Consider the following 18,696-nt stretch of genomic DNA (forward strand, 5'->3'; position numbering starts at 1 on the left):
ATCGGTACCAATGGCTAAAATGAGATGCTCCATCACAAGCAGCTCCAGTATATTGGAGGAAGCGTTTGTGAGCGGATGACTTGTTCCTATCGCTGGAGCCGCGGCCGAGAAGCGAGCAGCCCCTGCAATCTGTTGTTTTCAGCCAAATTAGGACAGAGCTGAGGAGGAAATTCTTCAGCCAGAGAGTGGTGATCCGGTGGAATTCTCTACCAAAGAAGGCAGTAGAGGACAATTCATTAAATATATTCAAGAAGGATTTGGATATATTTCTTAAGGCTAAAGGGATCAAGGGATATGGAGCGAAGTCAGGAACAGGGTACTGAATTTGGATAATCAGCCATGATCTCATTGAATGGCGGAGCAGGCTTGACGGGCCAAATGGACTACTCCTGCTCCTATCTTCTATGTTTGCATGTTTAGGGCCTGCGGATTGAGCTGCTCCGTCACAAGCAGCTCCAGTACGCTGGAGGACTCGCTTGTGAGCGGATGACTTATCCTTGTCGCTGGCGCCACTGCCGGGAAGTGAGAAGCCCCTGCAATCTCTTGTTTTCAGCCAAATGCTATAGGTAGGGATTTCTAATCACAAAATCTTTGACGCGAGCTGATTTGGTTGCTTTGTTAGAATGCGGTTTAATGACTCACACTGGCCTTTTTCTTTTCTTTCTGCGTGTGGTTTTCAGTGAGTGATCGGTTAACATTTTGAGACTGAAATGAAGGGCAATTTCTGATTCAAATTGCAACTTCATATGCCGTTCGGCCAAATTGAGGCAATTCGACACTACAAACGGGATTAAAATCGGCTTTTCTCTCGTGTGCTGCTTTTTTTTCCCTTTATACGGCCGCGTGCGAGTCAGAGAAAGTGGTTGGAGAATAAATCTGAGGCTGCATTCTATTTCAAGCTGCGTGTCTATCCAATTGAACATTTTCTGTGGTGAAATGAAATCGGCAGACTGTACGAAGGAAGAACATATACATTCTCGCAGAGCTTCACTGGGCGGATGCTGAGAGGCTGTTATGCCTGGCTGTGAAGTCCAGAACTAGGGTTCATATGTCAGAATAAGGGGCCGGCCAATTAGGATTTAGATGAGGAGAAATTGCTTCATTCTAAGGGTTCTGTACCTTTGGAATTCTCTACCGCAGGGGGCTGTGGCTGTTCAGTCGTTGAGTACATTCCTAACCGAGATGGATTTGGACATTAGAGGAATCAAGCTATATGGGGCTAGGTCGGTAAGTTTCAGTTGAGGTAGTGGATCTGCCCTGATTTATTGAATGGCGGAGCAGGCTCAAAGTCTGCATGGCCAAATCCTGCTCATATTTATTATGTTCTCATATACTGATCTTGGCCAGCGTGGTAGAGAACTGTGGCTCGTCTGGCTTAGTTCATTAAATAATCATCGCAGTAGGAAGCTGCTTCAACTGGAATATGGCTGCGTGGACGGACGAGGTGCATTTTCTTCAATAGGTTGCAAAATAAATATTTTTGACGGTTAAAATTGCTTTTGTTAGACTCGAATTTTCAGAGCAAAACCAGACGGAGAAACGGAACTGCTGACAAAGTTAAAGTTAATTAGAAAACGGACGGGAGGTCTTGTGTACAATGGGAGGGAGGCTAGCTTCCTCAAGCTCCCACCTAACTCTCAAGGAAAAGCAGTATTACAAGCATGTTTATACCTTCAGTGGGCAACACCCACCGGTTACTAAATGTGGGCGTACACATACAAACAGCATCACTACAGTTACTCTCTTATTGGTTGACGTGGTAATTCACTCCACTGTCAGGGCCCCGCCTTGATGTGTCGTGTGACACTAAACATCGCACAATAGTTGCAGTTACTTCTGCTCAGTAAGCGCATGTCTTCAGAATTTGAGACACCACTTAGTAGCTTCCAGCAAGGCCGCCACCATGCTTAACACCCCTGGTGCTACTGTGCTAGCCCTGGAGATGTGCAGTTACTTCATTAATCTCTCGAGAAAAGCTTCTTGGGATAAACAATGTCAGCTCAGCCTTCGAGCAAACATTCCAAAGGAAGATAAAGTTTTTGCAGCAAGGATTGTCTTAGAAATTGCTGATTCCGTTTACTGTTTAACTTGGTGGCCATGACTTGTTGTGGGGTTTTACAGCCTTCTCTTATAAATGTTGTATAGCCCAATTCTACAGTAGGAGCCAATTGTCAGAAGGTTCGTAACTTCAAAGGACATGTGTCTCCCCTAACCATCGTGCAAACACACCATATACTCTGTGGCAAGTTCCCCTTATCTCTTAGAAGGGCAAGCTATTTTGAACACTGCTTCTGTGAAGCTGATAACAACATTCCAATATGTTTGGAGATGCGTGGGTTGACGGCCCGCAGCCTGGCGAATCTGCTTTGGTCAGCTATTCCACAGTACTAGTTAAAAATGTTAATATATAATGGTCAAGCATCCCATCATGCTTTGCAGCTATCTAAATTCTACATATACGCTTTTAACACGTATATATCTTAATAATGTAAAGCTAATCATCCTTTCAATATGAATTCTAGTATCACAGCCTAATGGTTAATTTATTACAGTCTGGAGGATTCAGGCTTCGGTTCACAGGCCTATTTTTGCAATCCTACATTCCCCCTTCCAACTCCCGTAAGGGAATCTTAAGTCGGGGTTGGAAAGTGTGTGCCCTATGAGTAGCTGGTATAGCATGCTGGGAAACCACGACTAATATGTGTGAAATCAGTCTGATCCATGGGTGGATCTGTATACTTAGTCCCCAGTCTATCCTTTCTCCTCCGCCCGCTGCTCCTATTGCTGCATCATATGATCTGGCAGTAACGGCCCTGATCTGATCCCTTACTTAAATTCAATCTACTGCTCTGATGTTCCAATTCTGCCCCACTGGGGTATCCTTTTTTTTCCTGTCTTTCCTGATGTTACCCCGCCTGGGGTTTCCTCTACGTTGCTTCAGATCTTCTCTTTCAGAGTGCTCAATTTATTTGTTAGTGCTGGTTAGTAATGGGCATGAGTACCCAATTGGCTTATGTATCAAAGTCTTACTACATAGTGTATATATATATCAAGTACACTATCATTACAAATTGGATAACTACCAGAGTGTGTGAAATAATACAAACCTAAGGGTGTGCTGATATATTAAGCCCAATATCCCACCATCGTGAGTTGTCCTCTATGCTGTCAATTTCAATATCCATTCTCCAGTTGTCTTACCCCAAAACATAATAATGCTTTAGGGGGGAGTTCAGTCGCATCATGAGCTCACTGAAACCCTCAAACAATAGGGGAATGTCGTATCTGAGTATCCGAATTTTGTCACACAATAGTGCAGCTGATACAAAAAAAAACGTATTGGTTGATCACCACATACTGGAGGCATACTGGTTTTTCCCACACTCTGTTTCCTACAAAACAAAATTATTACAGTCACAATTAAATTCAGAATTACAATCATTTCAAGTGCCATTACAGTTCAACATCTAAACAACAAATCATGCCTAAAAAGATTCTCCAGATCTTTCTTTTACTCGTATCCAGCTTGTGGATAGTTCTTACTTAATATTATTTCTCCTTAGCACTCAATGCTCCCAATCCAGATTCTTCAAACTCAATTACAATCCCTCTAACAGCTATCAGTGTCTTCACCTCTATTCTGATTGTTTCATTAATTAGATAGTTTCTCGATGGAGTATGTGTTAATGCTTTAACTGTTGTCTCACTCTCCTGAGCCACATTAACTATTTCATGTAGGTCTTGCTGTTGTCAAGTAACTGCGACTGAGACTCAGACCCGTTCTTCAGTGCAAACTCACCATAAAGTCCCAGATGGTAAATACCTCATACGTAACGAATCACATTTGCACACTCATACCTTATCTAAATATTATGTCACACATGCCAACCGATACAACCATTTCTTGGGTTTTAAGGTGATCTTATCAAAAGATTTTCTGGAGGTCTTTGCTCATCGTCCTCTGCATGGTCCTGATGTCTTGGATAGTGGCCAGGCTATCAAATTCAGTTTAACTTAAAAAGTTCATTAAAGGCAGAGACACAAATGTCTCCAAGATAAAGCTATCAATGTATTATTCTTAATGACACTTTCCTGACATTCAGTAGAAAATTTTGAAAAATTCGCAATTGGTGGTGTAATTCTCCTGTTTCTATCTCAATCACTTCCCCTTAATTACCATTCATATCTCATTCTTGAGTCCTGGAGCAACTTTACTGTCCAGTACAATTTTTAAAATTGAAAACATAGATCAAACGGTCTCACTTGATCCAATTACTAACACTCTTTTATTTTCCATTTTTTTAGTTTACAAGGTAGCTTCCATACAAAAAAAGAAAGAAGCAAATCCATTATGACTCTGCTTAGAGCCTGAGGGGTTAATTTATCAAATCATAATTATGCTTCGATCACTGTGGGGAAACATCAACTTAAAATTAAGAACCTTAAATTTAATAATGTCCAATATCATTAAACATCATACTAAAGTTGTTGCTCGGTGAACTTAAACAGCTCTCAGTGGAAAGTGTTAACTCCTTTGCAGCTTATAAAGAAAGTGGAGAAGAGCATTATCAGGTTCCATGCAATTGCGTCACTTCACGTAAATTACAAAAAAAACTTTCCCGATTGAAAAGACAATTTTGTTGTCCCACTTTACCAAACATGAACACTTAAATATTGTAGAGGGTCTTGCCACTCTCGGATGTTCTCACGGAGCAGTGTTATCTTATTCAATGCAGTCTACACAAATTTACACAAACCAGAATGTCACCGTGGACACAATGAAAGTCTGGTTGTAATAGGTTAATTAACCTCACAAATCCAATTTAATCCAGATCACTTTTTAAACTAACTTGGAAAAGAAAGAAGCCACATTAGCAAAGAAAGATTCACTCATGCCTTGTAAACATTCAAATTAATTTTCTTACAAACACATAGGCAACTGTAACTTCAAGGCTGAAGCTTATCTTTTGTAAAACTGTGAACAAATAAATCAAAACAAAATAACACATTCTTGCAGAAAACAGTAAATTACTTCATATTTCTTATTGTCCTTTCTTCAGGTGTCTTTCCAAAATATTGTAAAAATATTGAATAGAACTGGAGAAAATTTAGTTTTTCACATTTAAACAGATCAAATTAAACTGTTTTGGAAGATTTCACCAAAGCAACCACGACTCCATCTGTAAGGAAGAGAGAGGTAAATAACAACACGAAGAATCGAATTAATCCTCCGAATTTGGTCCTAACCTAATATATTGGATGCAAAGAAAGTTAACACGCATTATTCTTAACGATAGGGTCGTTTTCATTTGTTAATTTAATGCACATTGCACATTTGTTGACACAAACACACACACGCTCCACTCAACTTCAATCAGATGCATTCATGCAGCAGTAACAATCTCGAGCGAGAGAGAGAGTGAGAGAGAGTGTGCTGTCTGAAACCTTGAAAACGGAAGCGCAGGATTTTAAAGAGAAAGTACACTGAAGACCAAGGAACACATTCTGCAGTTTTTTTAGCCTCAGCCCTAGTGTTCCTGAGGGTTAGGGGAAATTGCTTACCCGGGCGTCATCACCGGCTAAGTCTGGCTCCAGTGTCTCCAACTTACATCCATTTTTTTCTGCAAGAAAACGGAGGTTCCTGTATTAAGGAGGATCTGGAAAGTTCCATCCAGCCGCCCAGTTACCTTGGATTTCCGGTGTCTCTCCTGTCCGGTGTTGAACTCGAAACTCATTGGCCTGATTGACCTCACTGTGCATACTTAGGTACGTCAGGAGGGTAGTTTGGAATTGGGAGGTGTCCCTTCATCTATCAGGAAGGATGGTGGGGTCGTTCGAGTGTCAGTTACCACCTCGATCCGGGACCCCCTAACTAACAAACAATTCTCCCATCTCGTTTGCCTCTGGTTGGAGATAGTTTCCCATGAGAAGTTTAACGGGGCTGTGACGGCTGTGTAGGATTACCTTACTGGGACCTACCATGGGCTTTATGGGGGCTGTCCCGTCATGGAGGATGGTACCAGGCAAGAATAATAACCTACTGGTATAGACGATCGTCCCGGAATTGTCCCACCACTGCACTATACGCCCGGTTGCCCACCCAGTTCCACAGGTGGAACGATTTTGTGGGGTCCGGGAGACCCAGGGCAGGTGCACTGGCCAAAGTGATTCTGACCATATCAAAGGCTTCCACTGCCTCAGGTGTCCAATCCAGCGTTTCCTCTCCCGTGAGCCCTCCCTTTAGGAGGTTATGTAAGGGACTTGCCAATTCAGTGAAGTCAGCTACGTATGTGCGGCAGTGGTTGAACAATCCCATCACACTCCGCAGGCCAGAGACAGTGACAGGTCGTAGCATTTGTAAAAGTGCTTGAACCCTCTCGGGAATCAGGGTTCTTCCCTCTGGGGAGATGACCTGACCGAGATAAGTAACCTGGGGAAGCCCAACTTGAGCTTTGGTCAGATTCAGTTTCAACCCTCCCAGGATTAAACTCTCCAAGACACACGACAGGGCGTCCAAATGAGCTGAGGGCGAGGGGCTGCCGATGAGGTTATCCGCTAGTGCCGGTTGGAGAGCCTTTTCCACATTCTCGTGAAAAATACTAGGGGAATTGTGGAATCCCTGGGGCAGCAAGGTCCCTGTATCGTGAGTGAACCGGACAGTAAACGAGAAGCGTTTTGAGACCTGGGGTCCAGAGGACATGTAAAGAATCTGTCGTGACGGGGTGGTGTTGGGAGGAGGACGGCCCTTGGTCCCTCCAACACTCAGTGAGTCAAACCCCCCCGGTGGTTTGTGGGGTCTTGTTTTGATGAGCCTCTATGGCCTCGACAATCCCCATCAATTCTTCAAATCATCTTAATTCTCAGTCTCTGACGGCTCCAGGTGCAGGAGACTACTAACTCGAACTTTAGCCTCCTGAACACGTCTCATGAAGTCCTGTAGCAGAGACAGATTTCCCCTTTTATCCACGATTATGGGTCCCATCTGATCCAAACAACTAGCAAACAAAACCTCCCCGCAGTTAGCTTGTTTAGCATCTTTTGGCCCTGTCCACCACTTTATTTGATCAGCCATCGGACTCGTTTCTTTCCACCTATTCTTGATAATTTCCTTTTGCTATTTTAAATCAGCATCTTGGACCCGTTTACCAACAGTGACACTGCTGGCCATAGCCGGAACGTCCGATAAAAGGGGTCTCCCCTCGTCACCCATGTCTATCGTTCCATATATCGTTATGCTCTATCTTATACTTTAACTTACTTAATTTACACTAATCTTATACTTTAATTGGCACAAATGTATCAACTTAGAATATATAACAGAAATACACATTCAGGTCTAGTCAATTCCGTCAATCCATGGTCTCTGTGAGGAATAATTTAACTGCGTGGATAATTTTAATACTGTGGCAGGTGCTTCCGTCAAACCCTGTCTCCAATGGCGAGCCTAGCCACTTTCTGCCGAGACACGCGTCTCCATTCTGTAGGCCTAACAACATCGCCCTCAAGGGCTTTATACAGGACAACTCCCTGTCTCGAGCACAGGTGCGAACCCCTGCCTCAAACCTCCACCCTACAATACAGGATTTAGCGTCCTACCTGAAGCATCCCACTTCCTACACCAACTCGAATTTTCGGAGAAAAACCAGATGGATAAACGGAACAGCTGTTCAATTTAAAGCTTATTAGAAAACGGCCGGGAGGCCTTGTGCACAAAGGGAGAGAGGCGAGCTTCCTCAAGCTCGCACCTAATTCTCAAAGGAAAAGCAGAAATACAAGCACGTTTATACCTTTCAATGGGCAACACCCACCAGTTAAAAAATGTGGGCCTACACGTACAAACAATGTCACTACAGTTACTCTCTTATTAGATGACGTGGTTGTCACTCAGCTGTCAGGGCCTGCCTTGAGGTGTCCTGTGACACTAAACATCTCACACTAGTTGTACTTACTTCTTATCAGTAAGCGCATAGTTTTCAGACATTGAGACTCCACAAAGTAGCTTTCAGCAAGGCCGCAAACATGCTTATCACCACTGGTGTTATTGTGCTAGCCCTGGACATGCGCGGTTACTTCATTAATCTCTCGCGAAAAGCTTGCTGTCATAAAAACTGTCAGCTCGAGCTTCGAGCAAACATTCCAAAGGGAGATAAAGTGTTTGAAGCAAGGATTGTCTCAGAAATGGCTCATTCCTTTTAGTGTTTAACTTGCTGGCCAGGACTTGTTGTGGGGTTTTAGAGACTTCTGTTATAAATGTTGTATAGCCCAAATCTACAGTAGAAGCTAGTGACTGAAGGTTTGTAACTTCAAAGGTCATGTGTCCAATCCAGTGAGCAAAGAAACCATATACTCTGTTGATAGTGCTCCTTATCTATTAGAACGGCAAGCTATGGTGAACACTGCTTCGGTGAAGCTGATAACAACATTCCAAAATGTTTGGAGATATGAGGGATGGTGGCCCGCAGTCTGGCGAATCTGCTTTGGTCAGCTATTATACAGTACCTTTTAAAAAAAGTTAATATATAATGGTCAAGCATCTCATCATGCTTTGCAGCTATCTAAATTCTACATGTAAGCTTTTAATACTTATATATCTCAATAATGTAAAGCTAAACATCCTTTACATATGACTTCTAGTATTACAGCCTAATGATTTATGCATTAGAGTCTGGAGGATTCAGGCTTCGATTCACAGGCCTATTTTTGCAATCCAGCACTTTCACGGTTTCACGAGCATTAAACAATGTAATACTTCTCCTATGGCCTAGGTCTCTCGTAATGCAATAATGGGGTGAAGTGCTTGTTATACTTTCTGCTTGAATCGTTGTTTGATGGTAGCTTTGAATGTGCCTCGGCACAGGAACCTAAAGGCAGCAGTTAAAATGAAATAAAAACGGGTCGTTCGCGACGGCGCCCTCATTTCCGTAGTTAGCAGGTATTCGAACCTGCGCGGGGAAAATCCCGATATATATTTCTAATCCATCGCCTTAATCACTCGGACACGACTATCCCATCGTTCAATTGACCCCACGCTGCTTATCATTTTCTACAAAATCGGTGCCTCTGTTGTGAATTCTCTGGCACATAACCACTTGGGTTCCATTGGAATAATTCTAATTGCAAAGTAGTTCACGACTGTATCTGTGGTGCAATGGGCCAGCGCTTTCGGCTGTTAACTGAAAGGTCGGTGATTCGAGCCCACCCAAGTCTGTGAGTGGCTTTTAACTTTTGCAAACATATCTCTTGTATAAAAATGAAGTCTTTGATTCCGTGAAATGAACAGTGGTGAGCATACTGCTGCTGCCTTCCTGCTTGCAATGGGAACAATCGCTTCATCGATCAGCCTTCTGCCAGGCAGCCTGGATATTCTACTTCCCTTATACCAATATTCCAAGTGCAGCGTTCCTGCCATGAAAATCCAGCAGGAAAATCAGCCACAGTAGATAATCCATTCTGAAAACACTTGTCTACATTTCCTCAGTTTTACACTTACATGGATAAGATCGGAAAGCTTGAAGCAATAACAATTGCCAGACAACTTCAGCTTCCTTGCATCGCCCCGAACCCTGATCACGGGTGAACAACCATTCAATCACATACAGCGGCGCGAAAATGCCCCCATTGAATGTGTCCACTCAGGGCCTGAGGATTGAGCTGCTCCGTCACAATCAACTCCAGTATGTTGGAGGACTCGGTTTGTGAGCGGATGACTTGTTCCTGTCGCTGGGGCCGCGGCCGAGAAGCGAGCAGCCCCTGCAATGTCTTGTTTTCAGCCAAATGCTAGAGCTATGAATTTCAATAACAAAATCTTTGACGTGAGCTGATTTGGTTGCTGTGTTTGAATGCGATTTAGTGACTCGCACGGGCCTTGTGCTTTTCTTTTTGCATGCGGTTTGCAGTGTGTGATCGTTAACGTTTTGAGAATGAAATGAAGTGCAATGTCTGATTCAAATTGCTGGTTCATATGGCGTTCGGCCAAATTGAGGCAATTTGACACTACGAACGGGATTCAAATCGCCTATTCTCTCGTGTGCTGCTTTTGTCCCTTTATACGGCCGCATGCCTGTCAGAGAATATGGTTGGAGAATAAATCTGCGGCTGCATTCTATTTCCTGCTGCTTGTCCATCCAGGTGAACATTGTTTTCTGTGGTGAAATGAAATCAGCAGACTGTAAGAAGGACGACCATATAAATTCTTTCAGGGTTTGTGTGCTGCCTTCCTTTAGGAATTTATGTTAGTTTTCCAGTTACTTCAGTGGTTTGAGTAATTTGGGTCGATTTCCATTGTGTGCCGCCACCTAGTGGATATTTGGTACCTAGCAAGTGCAGTAAAGTGCAGTAAAGTGCAGAAAAGCAAGCTACTGTATATCACAGGCCTGCAGCCACACATGGTCTGGGAAGTTATTTTCTTGTCACGCTCCAGCCTTGGACACTATTTGTCTGTAAGTACTTGAGAATGTTATAGATGATTAGTGTACAATATATTTTGCAGAAAATGTTTAGTTGTAACCTTTCTCGGTAAGCAAACCTGCACAGCTAGCCGTGAGGTGCTCGCTCTGTGTCTAGCTGGTTAACTTTTAGCTGTATTTTGATGCACTATGTACAGGGCTAATTTAAAGTGAATGTAAGAGAATGCCTTTCTGTTTGCTAACTGTATATTCACAGTAAGCTGTGTTTCCACGTGTTTTGGTAAGTTAAATGCAAAATGTACTGTGTTGCTCAGGCCTACCTAAATTTGTGTATGCATATCAGTTATGTGCTTGTATACTAATGTGTGCTTCCATTTCTGTATTGTATTTCAGTCTCCCAATTAGAATCTTTCAGTAAAGTTTGCAAGAAAAGTCAAGCCTTGTGATTTTTATGGGAAGTTATCAAGTTGTTAGCTATCTGTCTAGCTCTGCATAGGAATGCGCTGCAAGGGCAGAATAACTTGACTGGGCGGATGATGAGAGCCTGTTTACCCTGGTTGTGGAGTCCAGAACTAGGGGGCAAATTTTCAGAATAAGCGGCCGGACATTTAGGATTGAGATGAGGAGAAATTGCTTCATTCTCTTGGTTGTGTAACTTTGGAATTTTCTATGGCAGAGGGCTGTGGCTGTTCAGTCGTTGAGTACATTGATATCCGAGATGGATTTGTACATTACGGGGATAAATGTATATGGGGCTAGGTCGGTAAGTTTCAGTTGAGGTAGAGGGTCAGCCTTGACATTATTGAATGGCGGAGCAGGCTCGAGGGCCACATGGCCAAATCCTGCTCCTATTGCTTATGTTCTCATGTGCCCTCTTGGACGGCGGGGTTGAGAATTGTGGCTCGTCTGGCTTAGTTCATTAATAAGCATCGCAGTATCAAGTAGCATCAACTGGAAGATGGCTGCGCGGACGATGTGCATTTTCTTCAATGGGTAGCAAAATAAATATTTTCCAAGGTTAAAACTGCTTTCACGGTTTCAAGAGCATTAAACAACGTAGTATTTCTCCTTTGGCCTAGGGCTCTCGTGATGCCGTGATTTAATAATGGGGTGCAGTGCTTGTTTTACTTTCTGCTTCAACCATTGTTTGATTGTAGCTTTGAATGTGACTTAGCACAGGAACCGAAAGGCAGCAGTTAAACTGAAGTAAAAACGGATCAATTGGGATGACATCCTCATTTCTGCAGTCGACAGGTTTCGAACCTGCGCGGGGAAACCCCAAAAGATTTCTAGTCTCTCGCCTGAACCACTCGGCCACGACTACCCCTACGCCTAATTGGTCCCACGCAGGTTCTCATTTGCTGCAAAATTGGTGCCTCTGCTGTGAACCAGCTGGTATATAATCACCTGGGTTCCTGTGGAATAATTCCAATTGCAAGCAATCACTTGTTTGTCTTTGTGGCGCAATCGGCCAGTGCGTTCGGCTGTTAACTGTAAAAGTTGCTGGTTTGAACCCACCCAGGAACATAAGCAGCTTGTAATTTTTGCAAACATACATATTGTATAAAAGTTGAGTCTTTGACTCCGTGAAAGGAGCAGTGGTGGGAATACTGCTGCTGCCTTGTTTTACTTTCTGCTTGAATCGTTGTTTGATTGTCGCTTTGAATGTGTCTCATCACATGAAACGGAAGACAGCAGTTAAAATGAAGGAACACGGGTCATTTGGGACGACGTCCTCATTTCCGTAGTCGGCAGGATGCCAGCCTGCGTGGGGAAACCTTGATAGATTTTTATTTCATCACCTTCACCACACGGCCACGACTACCCCGGCGGTTAATTGGACCCACCCAGCTTGTCACTTGCTGCAAAATGGGTGCGTCTGCTGTGAACGATCTGGTATATAATCACTTGTGTTCTTGTGGAATATTTCCAATTGTAAAGCGTTTTTCGTCTGTCTCTGTGGTGCATTGGGCCAGCGCGTTCGGCTATCCAATAAAAGGTTGGTGGTTCGAAGCCACCCAGGGACGTAAGCAGCTTTTAATTTTTGCAAACATATCTGTTGTATAAAAATGTACTCTTTGATTCCGTGAAAGGAACAGTGGTGAGCTTGCTGCTGCTGTCTTCCTGCTTCCAATGGGAACAATCGCTTCATCGATCAGCCTTCTGCCAGGCAGCCTGGATATTCTACTTCCCTTATAACAGTATTCCTAGTGCAGCGTTCTTGCCATGAAAATCCAGCAGGAAAATCGGCCACAGTATATAATCCGTTCTGAAAACCCTTTCCTACACTTTCTTCAGTTCTACACTTACACGGATAAGAACGGAAAGCTTGAAGCAGTAGCAATTTCCAGACAACATCAGCTTCCTTGCATCGCCCCGCAGCCTGATCACGGGTCAACAACCATTCAACCACATACAACGGCGCGAGAACGTTTCCATTGCAATGTGTCCAATCAGGGCCTGAGGAATGAGCTGCTCCGTCACAATCCGCTAAAGTACGTTCGAGGACTCGATTTGTGAGCAGATGACTTGCTCCTGTCGCTGGCGACGCGGCCGAGAAGCGAGCAGCCGCTGCAATCTCTTGCTTTCAGCCAAACGCTAGAGGTATGTATTTCCAATCATAAAGGGGCAGAAATTCGGATCGGGGACTTGCCGCGCGTGCAAGCCACGGATCTGCACTTACCCGACGCGCCTGCCGTTCACCTCCAGGGACGCCTGGAATTCCATTTTGAAAGAGAAGAATCCCGTGCAGCGTATGACGTCACGCCGCCCTGGAGTGCAGCCAGCGCGAAGCCTGCAGCGCGCTGTGCAACCGAGACACGCCCCTTGAGATCCCAGTTTAATAGGACACGCCCCCAATGTTTCTCACAAGCTGCAGAGCAGCATTTTAAATAGGTTTTTGGTATTTTTATGAAGCCTTTGGTAACTTTTATAAACTTTTAAAAACGTTTTCATTATTTTGAAGAATCTGACTTAGTTTTAAACAGAATTAAAGGAATTTAAAGAATTTTAAAAGCCCTGATAGCATTTTTTTCATTCCATTTATTTAATTAGCAACGTCGTCGTCATAAGAACATAAGAACAAAAGAAATAGGAGCAGGAGTAGGCCACTCGGCCCCTCGAGCCTGCTCCGTCATTCAATAAGATCATGGGTGATCTGATCCTAACCGCCAATCTACTATCACAGAACCATCTCCTGAATCTAACAGAATTAGACACATGAAATAGGAGCAGGATCAGGCTACACGGCCCCTGGGCCCGCTCCGGTGCCCACAGGGCCATGACCGATCCGAACCTAGACTCATGTCCAAATTCCTGCCCGCTCCCCGTAACCCTTAATTCCCTTTACATCTAGGAAACTGTCTATTTCTGTTTTAAATTTATGTAATGATGTAGCTTCTACAGCTTTTTGGGGCAGCATATTCCATGGACCTACCACCCTCTGAGTGAAGTAGTTCCTCCTCATCTCAGTTTTGAAAGAACAGCCCCTTATTCTAAGACTATGCCCCCTAGTTGTAGTTTCACCCATCATCGGGAACATCCTCCCCGCATCCACCCGATCCAACCCCTTCACAATCTTATATGTTTCAATAAGATCCCCTCTCATTCTTCTGTACTCCAATGAGTAGAGTCGCAATCTACTCAACCTCTCCTCATATGTCCATCCCCTCATCCCCGGGATTAACCGAGTGAACCTTCTTTGTACTGACTCGAGAGCAAGTATGTCCTTTCTTAAGTATGTACCCCAAAACTGTACGCAGTATTCCAGGTGCGGTCTCACCACTACCTTGTACAACTGAAGCAATACCTCCCTATTTTTATATTCTATCCCCCTAGCAATGAAAGCCAACATTCCATTGGCCTTCTTAACCACTTGCTGCACCTAAATACTAACCTTTTGAGTTTCGTGCACAAGGACCCCCAGATCCCTTTGTACTTCAGTTCTTTCCAGTTTCTTGCCATTAAGATAATAAGTTGCTCTAAGATTTTTCCTGCCAAAGTGCATAACCTCACACTTTCCAGTACTGTATTCCATCTGCCAAATCTCTGCCCACTTACTTAGCCTGTCTATGTCCCCTTGCAGGTTTTTTATATCCTCCTCACTCACTACTTTCCCTCCCATCTTAGTATCATCTGCAAACTTTGATATGTTACACTCGGTCCCCTCCTCCAAATCGTTAATATAGATTGTAAAGATTTGGGGACCCATCACTGACCCCTGCGGAACACCACTAGTTACTGATTGCCAGTCTGAGAATGAACCATTTATCCCAACTCTCTGCCTTTTTTTAGATAGCCAATCCTCTATCCATGCCAGAATATTACCCCAATCCCGTGATTTTTTATCTTAAGCAATAATCTTTTGTGTGGCACCTTGTCAAATGCCTTTCGGAAATCTAAATACACTACATCCACTGGTTCCCCTTTATCCTCCCTATATGTTACTTCCTCAAATAACTCCAGTAAATTTGTCAAACATGACTTCCCCTTCATAAAACCGTGCTGACTTTGTCCTATTAAATTATGATTATCCAAATGTCCTGTTACTGTCTACTTAATAATGGACTCCAAAATTTTACCTACCACAGATGTTAGGCTAACCGGTCTATAGTTTCCAGCCTTCTGTCTACTGCCCTTTTTAAATAAGGGTGTTACATGAGCAGTTTTCCAGTCTGCCGGGACCTTTGCTGAGTCCAGGGAGTTTTGGAAAATTATTACCAATGCATCCACAATCCCTACCGCCACTTCCCTCAAGACCCTAGGATGTAAGCCATCAGGTCCAGGTGATTTATCCGCCTTGAGTCCCATTATTTTACCGAGTACCACTTCCTCAGTGATTTTGATCGTGTTTAGCTCCACCCCCACTATAGCCCCCTGTTTGTCCAGTGTTGGGATATTCTTAGTGTCTTCTACTGTAAAGACTGATACAAAATATTCATTCAGTGTTTTTGCCACCTCCATATTTCCCACCATTAATTTCCCGGTCTCATCCTCTAAGGGACCAACATTTACTTTAGCCACCCTTTTACTTTTTATATAACTAAAAAAACTCTTACTTTTTCTGTTGATATATTTTTTGCTAATATACTTTCATAATCTATCTTCCCTTTCTTAATCAAACTTTTTGTTATTTTTTGCTGTCTTTTAAAGTTTTCCCAATCCTCTATCCTCCCACTAGATTTGGCTACCTTATATGCCCTTGTTTTTAGTCGAATACTATCCTTAATTTCTTTACTTAGCCACGGATGGCTCTCATTTCTTTTACACCCTTTTCTTCTCAGTGGAATATATATTTTTTGGAAGTTGTAAAATAACTCCTTAAATGTACACCACTGATCATATATTGTCTTACCGTTTAATATATTTTCCCAATCCACTCTACTCAATTCCGCTCTCATAACTTCAAAGTCTCCTTTATTCAAGCTTAGCAGGCTTGTTTGAGATCCAACCTTCTCACCCTCTAATTGAATATGGAATTCAATCAAGTTCTGGTCACTCATTCCAAGGGGATCCTTTACTAGGAGATTTATAATTAATCCTGTCTCGTTATGCAGGACCAGATCTAATGTTGCTTGCCCCCTGGTCGGTTCAGTTACATACTGCTCAAGAAATCCATCCCTAACACACTCAATGAACTCATCTTCAAGGCAGCCCTGACCAATTTGATTTGTCCAATTAATATGATAGTTAAAATCCCCCATAATTATCGATGTTCCCTTATTACAAGCCTCAAATATTTCCTGATTGATACTCCGTCCAACAGAGTTGCAACTGTTCGGAGGACTATAGACCACGCCCATTAGTGTTTTTTTCCCCTTATTATTCCTTATCTCCACCCAAACTGTTTCATTAACCTGATCTTTTGACCCAATATCATTTCTCTGTATTACAGTGATTTCTTCCTTTATTAACATAGCCACCCCACCTCCCCTTCCTTCCTGCCTGTCCTTCCTGATCGTTAAATAGCCTGGTATGATTAATTCCCAGGCATTGTTACCCTGCAGCCTTGTTTCTGTAATGGCCACAAGATCATACCCATATGTAGTTATTTGTGCCATTAACTCGTCTATTTTGTTTCGAATGCTACGTGCATTCAGATTGAGAACTTTCAAAGATGTTTTGTGACACTTGGTTCCTGATTTAGCACTTTTTATTACTTTAACTTTTACTCCATACCTTCTGCCCCTTCCTGACACGCTCTGGTTTTTAATTTCCCCACTGCTACCTAAGTCTATGACCTTCTCTGTTGTCATTTTTATTATTTGCACTCTAGGAAACTCCCCCCCCACTAGTTAGTTTAAACCGTCTCTACAGCCTAATTATATGATCCGCCAGGACTCTGGTCCCAGCACTGGGCAAATGAAGCCCGTCCCAACGGAACAGCTCCCTCCTGCCGCAGTACTGGTGCCAGTGTCCCAGGAAGCAAAACCCGTATCTCCCACACCAGACTTTGAGCCACGCATTTAATTCTCTAATTTTATTTGTCCTAGACAAATTCGCTCGTGGCTCAAGTAATAATCCAGAGATTATTACCCTTGTGGTTCTGCGTTTTAATTTGTCCCCTAGCTGCTCAAACTCCCTCAGCAGAACCTCCTTCCTTGTCCTATCTATGTCGTTGGTACGAACATGGACCACGACAACTGGATCCTCCCCCTCCCACTCCAAGTTTCTCTCCAGTCCAGAGGAGATTTCCTTAACCCTGGCACCGGGCAGGCAACACAGCCTTCGGGACTCTCGCTCTCGGCTGCAAAGAACTATATCTATCACCCTGACGATACTATCCCCTACCACTAAAACATTTCATTTAACTCCCCCCACTTCAATGGCCCCCCGCTCCACGGTGCTGTCGCCAGGTTGCTCATCCTCCCCGCAGTCCCTGTTCCCATCCTCACAGGGAGTAAGAGCCCCGAACCTGTTGGACAAGTGCAAGGGCTGCGGCTCCTCCAATACTACCTCCTGGATCCACATACCTGCCTCACTTCTAGTCACACCATTCTGACCCTGGCCACGGACTACATCTGAGTTAATTAATCTAATTGGTGTGACTACCTCCTGATACATAGAGTCCAGTAAACTCTCCCCCTCCCTGATGTGTCTCAGTGTTTGAAGCTCGGACTCCAGCTCTTCAACACGGAGCCGGAATTCCTCGAGCAGCCAACACTAACTGCAAATGTGATCACCGTGAGCATCAATGGTGTCCACCAGCTCCCACATATTGCAGCAGCAGCACATCACCTGATCTCCCATTCTATGTAATTAATTAAATTTATTAATATTATTCTTAAATACCCTCTGCCCCGATTCGAGATGGTGAATATCACACCTTTGAAACTATAAACCAAAGAGATTTAAGCTTAAAAAGGGAGAAATACTCACCAACCAATCACTTACCCGTTTTCTGGTGACGTCGCACTTGGATTACTTTTTACCCCTCTCCTTCCCTCCGAGTTCCCAGACTGGAGACTGGTACGCCTTATCTGCTCTCTGGGACTTTTATAGCCACGCTGCTGCCGCTGAGTTCCCGCCGACACACGTGTCTGCACACTGTTTCCTTTGGGGAACTGTATGAAGTGGTGGAAGGATTTATGGCTTTGATTAACGCTCCTTCCGTGACTGTAACCATCTTTGTACCAGCCATTAGGGTGGTTAGTTCTATGGCAGGAGGGTTTTACGGGCTCTCACAACCTATACAAAGGGGAGGGGGGGCACCCACACACACGGACGCAAATATGCCTCTGGATGTCAACCCAGAATTTAGAGCCAAAGCTCTGACTCCACTTGCTGGGACTGTCTGGAATGGGGTTTGAAACCTTACCCCGTCTAGCCCAGTGGCAGGGATCCTACCGCTACGCCAAAGGCCCACTCCGATTAACAACGTGAAATGGCTGGAATGAGCACAATTCACGGCATTAAAAAAACTCACAATTGAACTGATGATGACCTCAGCAATCTCCTCAATGAGGTGGAGGCGCAGCGCCTGCTCAACATTGGTAATGAGAAGTCCAAGGCGCCGCAAAAAGGACAGATGATAGCTTGGTCTTTCAAGTGGCTGCATAGGTCTCCAGTCACGGGGAGGGAAAAGGCGCAGGAAACATATGGGTGTCACCTTTTGCGCGGAGTGGGCCTTTTGCATTGCGGGAAGCATCCCTGCCGCTGGGCCAGAAGGAGTAGGGTTTCGAACCCCGCTCCAGACAGTCCCGGCAAGTGGAGTCGGAGCTCCAACTATAAATTCTTGGTGGACATCCAGCGGGAGACTTGAGTCCACGAGTGTGGGTGCCCCCCCCACTCA

The sequence above is a fragment of the Somniosus microcephalus genome, unplaced genomic scaffold, assembly GCF_052327205.1.
Source record: "Somniosus microcephalus isolate GS21.2 unplaced genomic scaffold, FLI_Smic_1.0 unresolved_chr5, whole genome shotgun sequence".
Classification (NCBI taxonomy): Eukaryota; Metazoa; Chordata; class Chondrichthyes; order Squaliformes; family Somniosidae; genus Somniosus; species Somniosus microcephalus.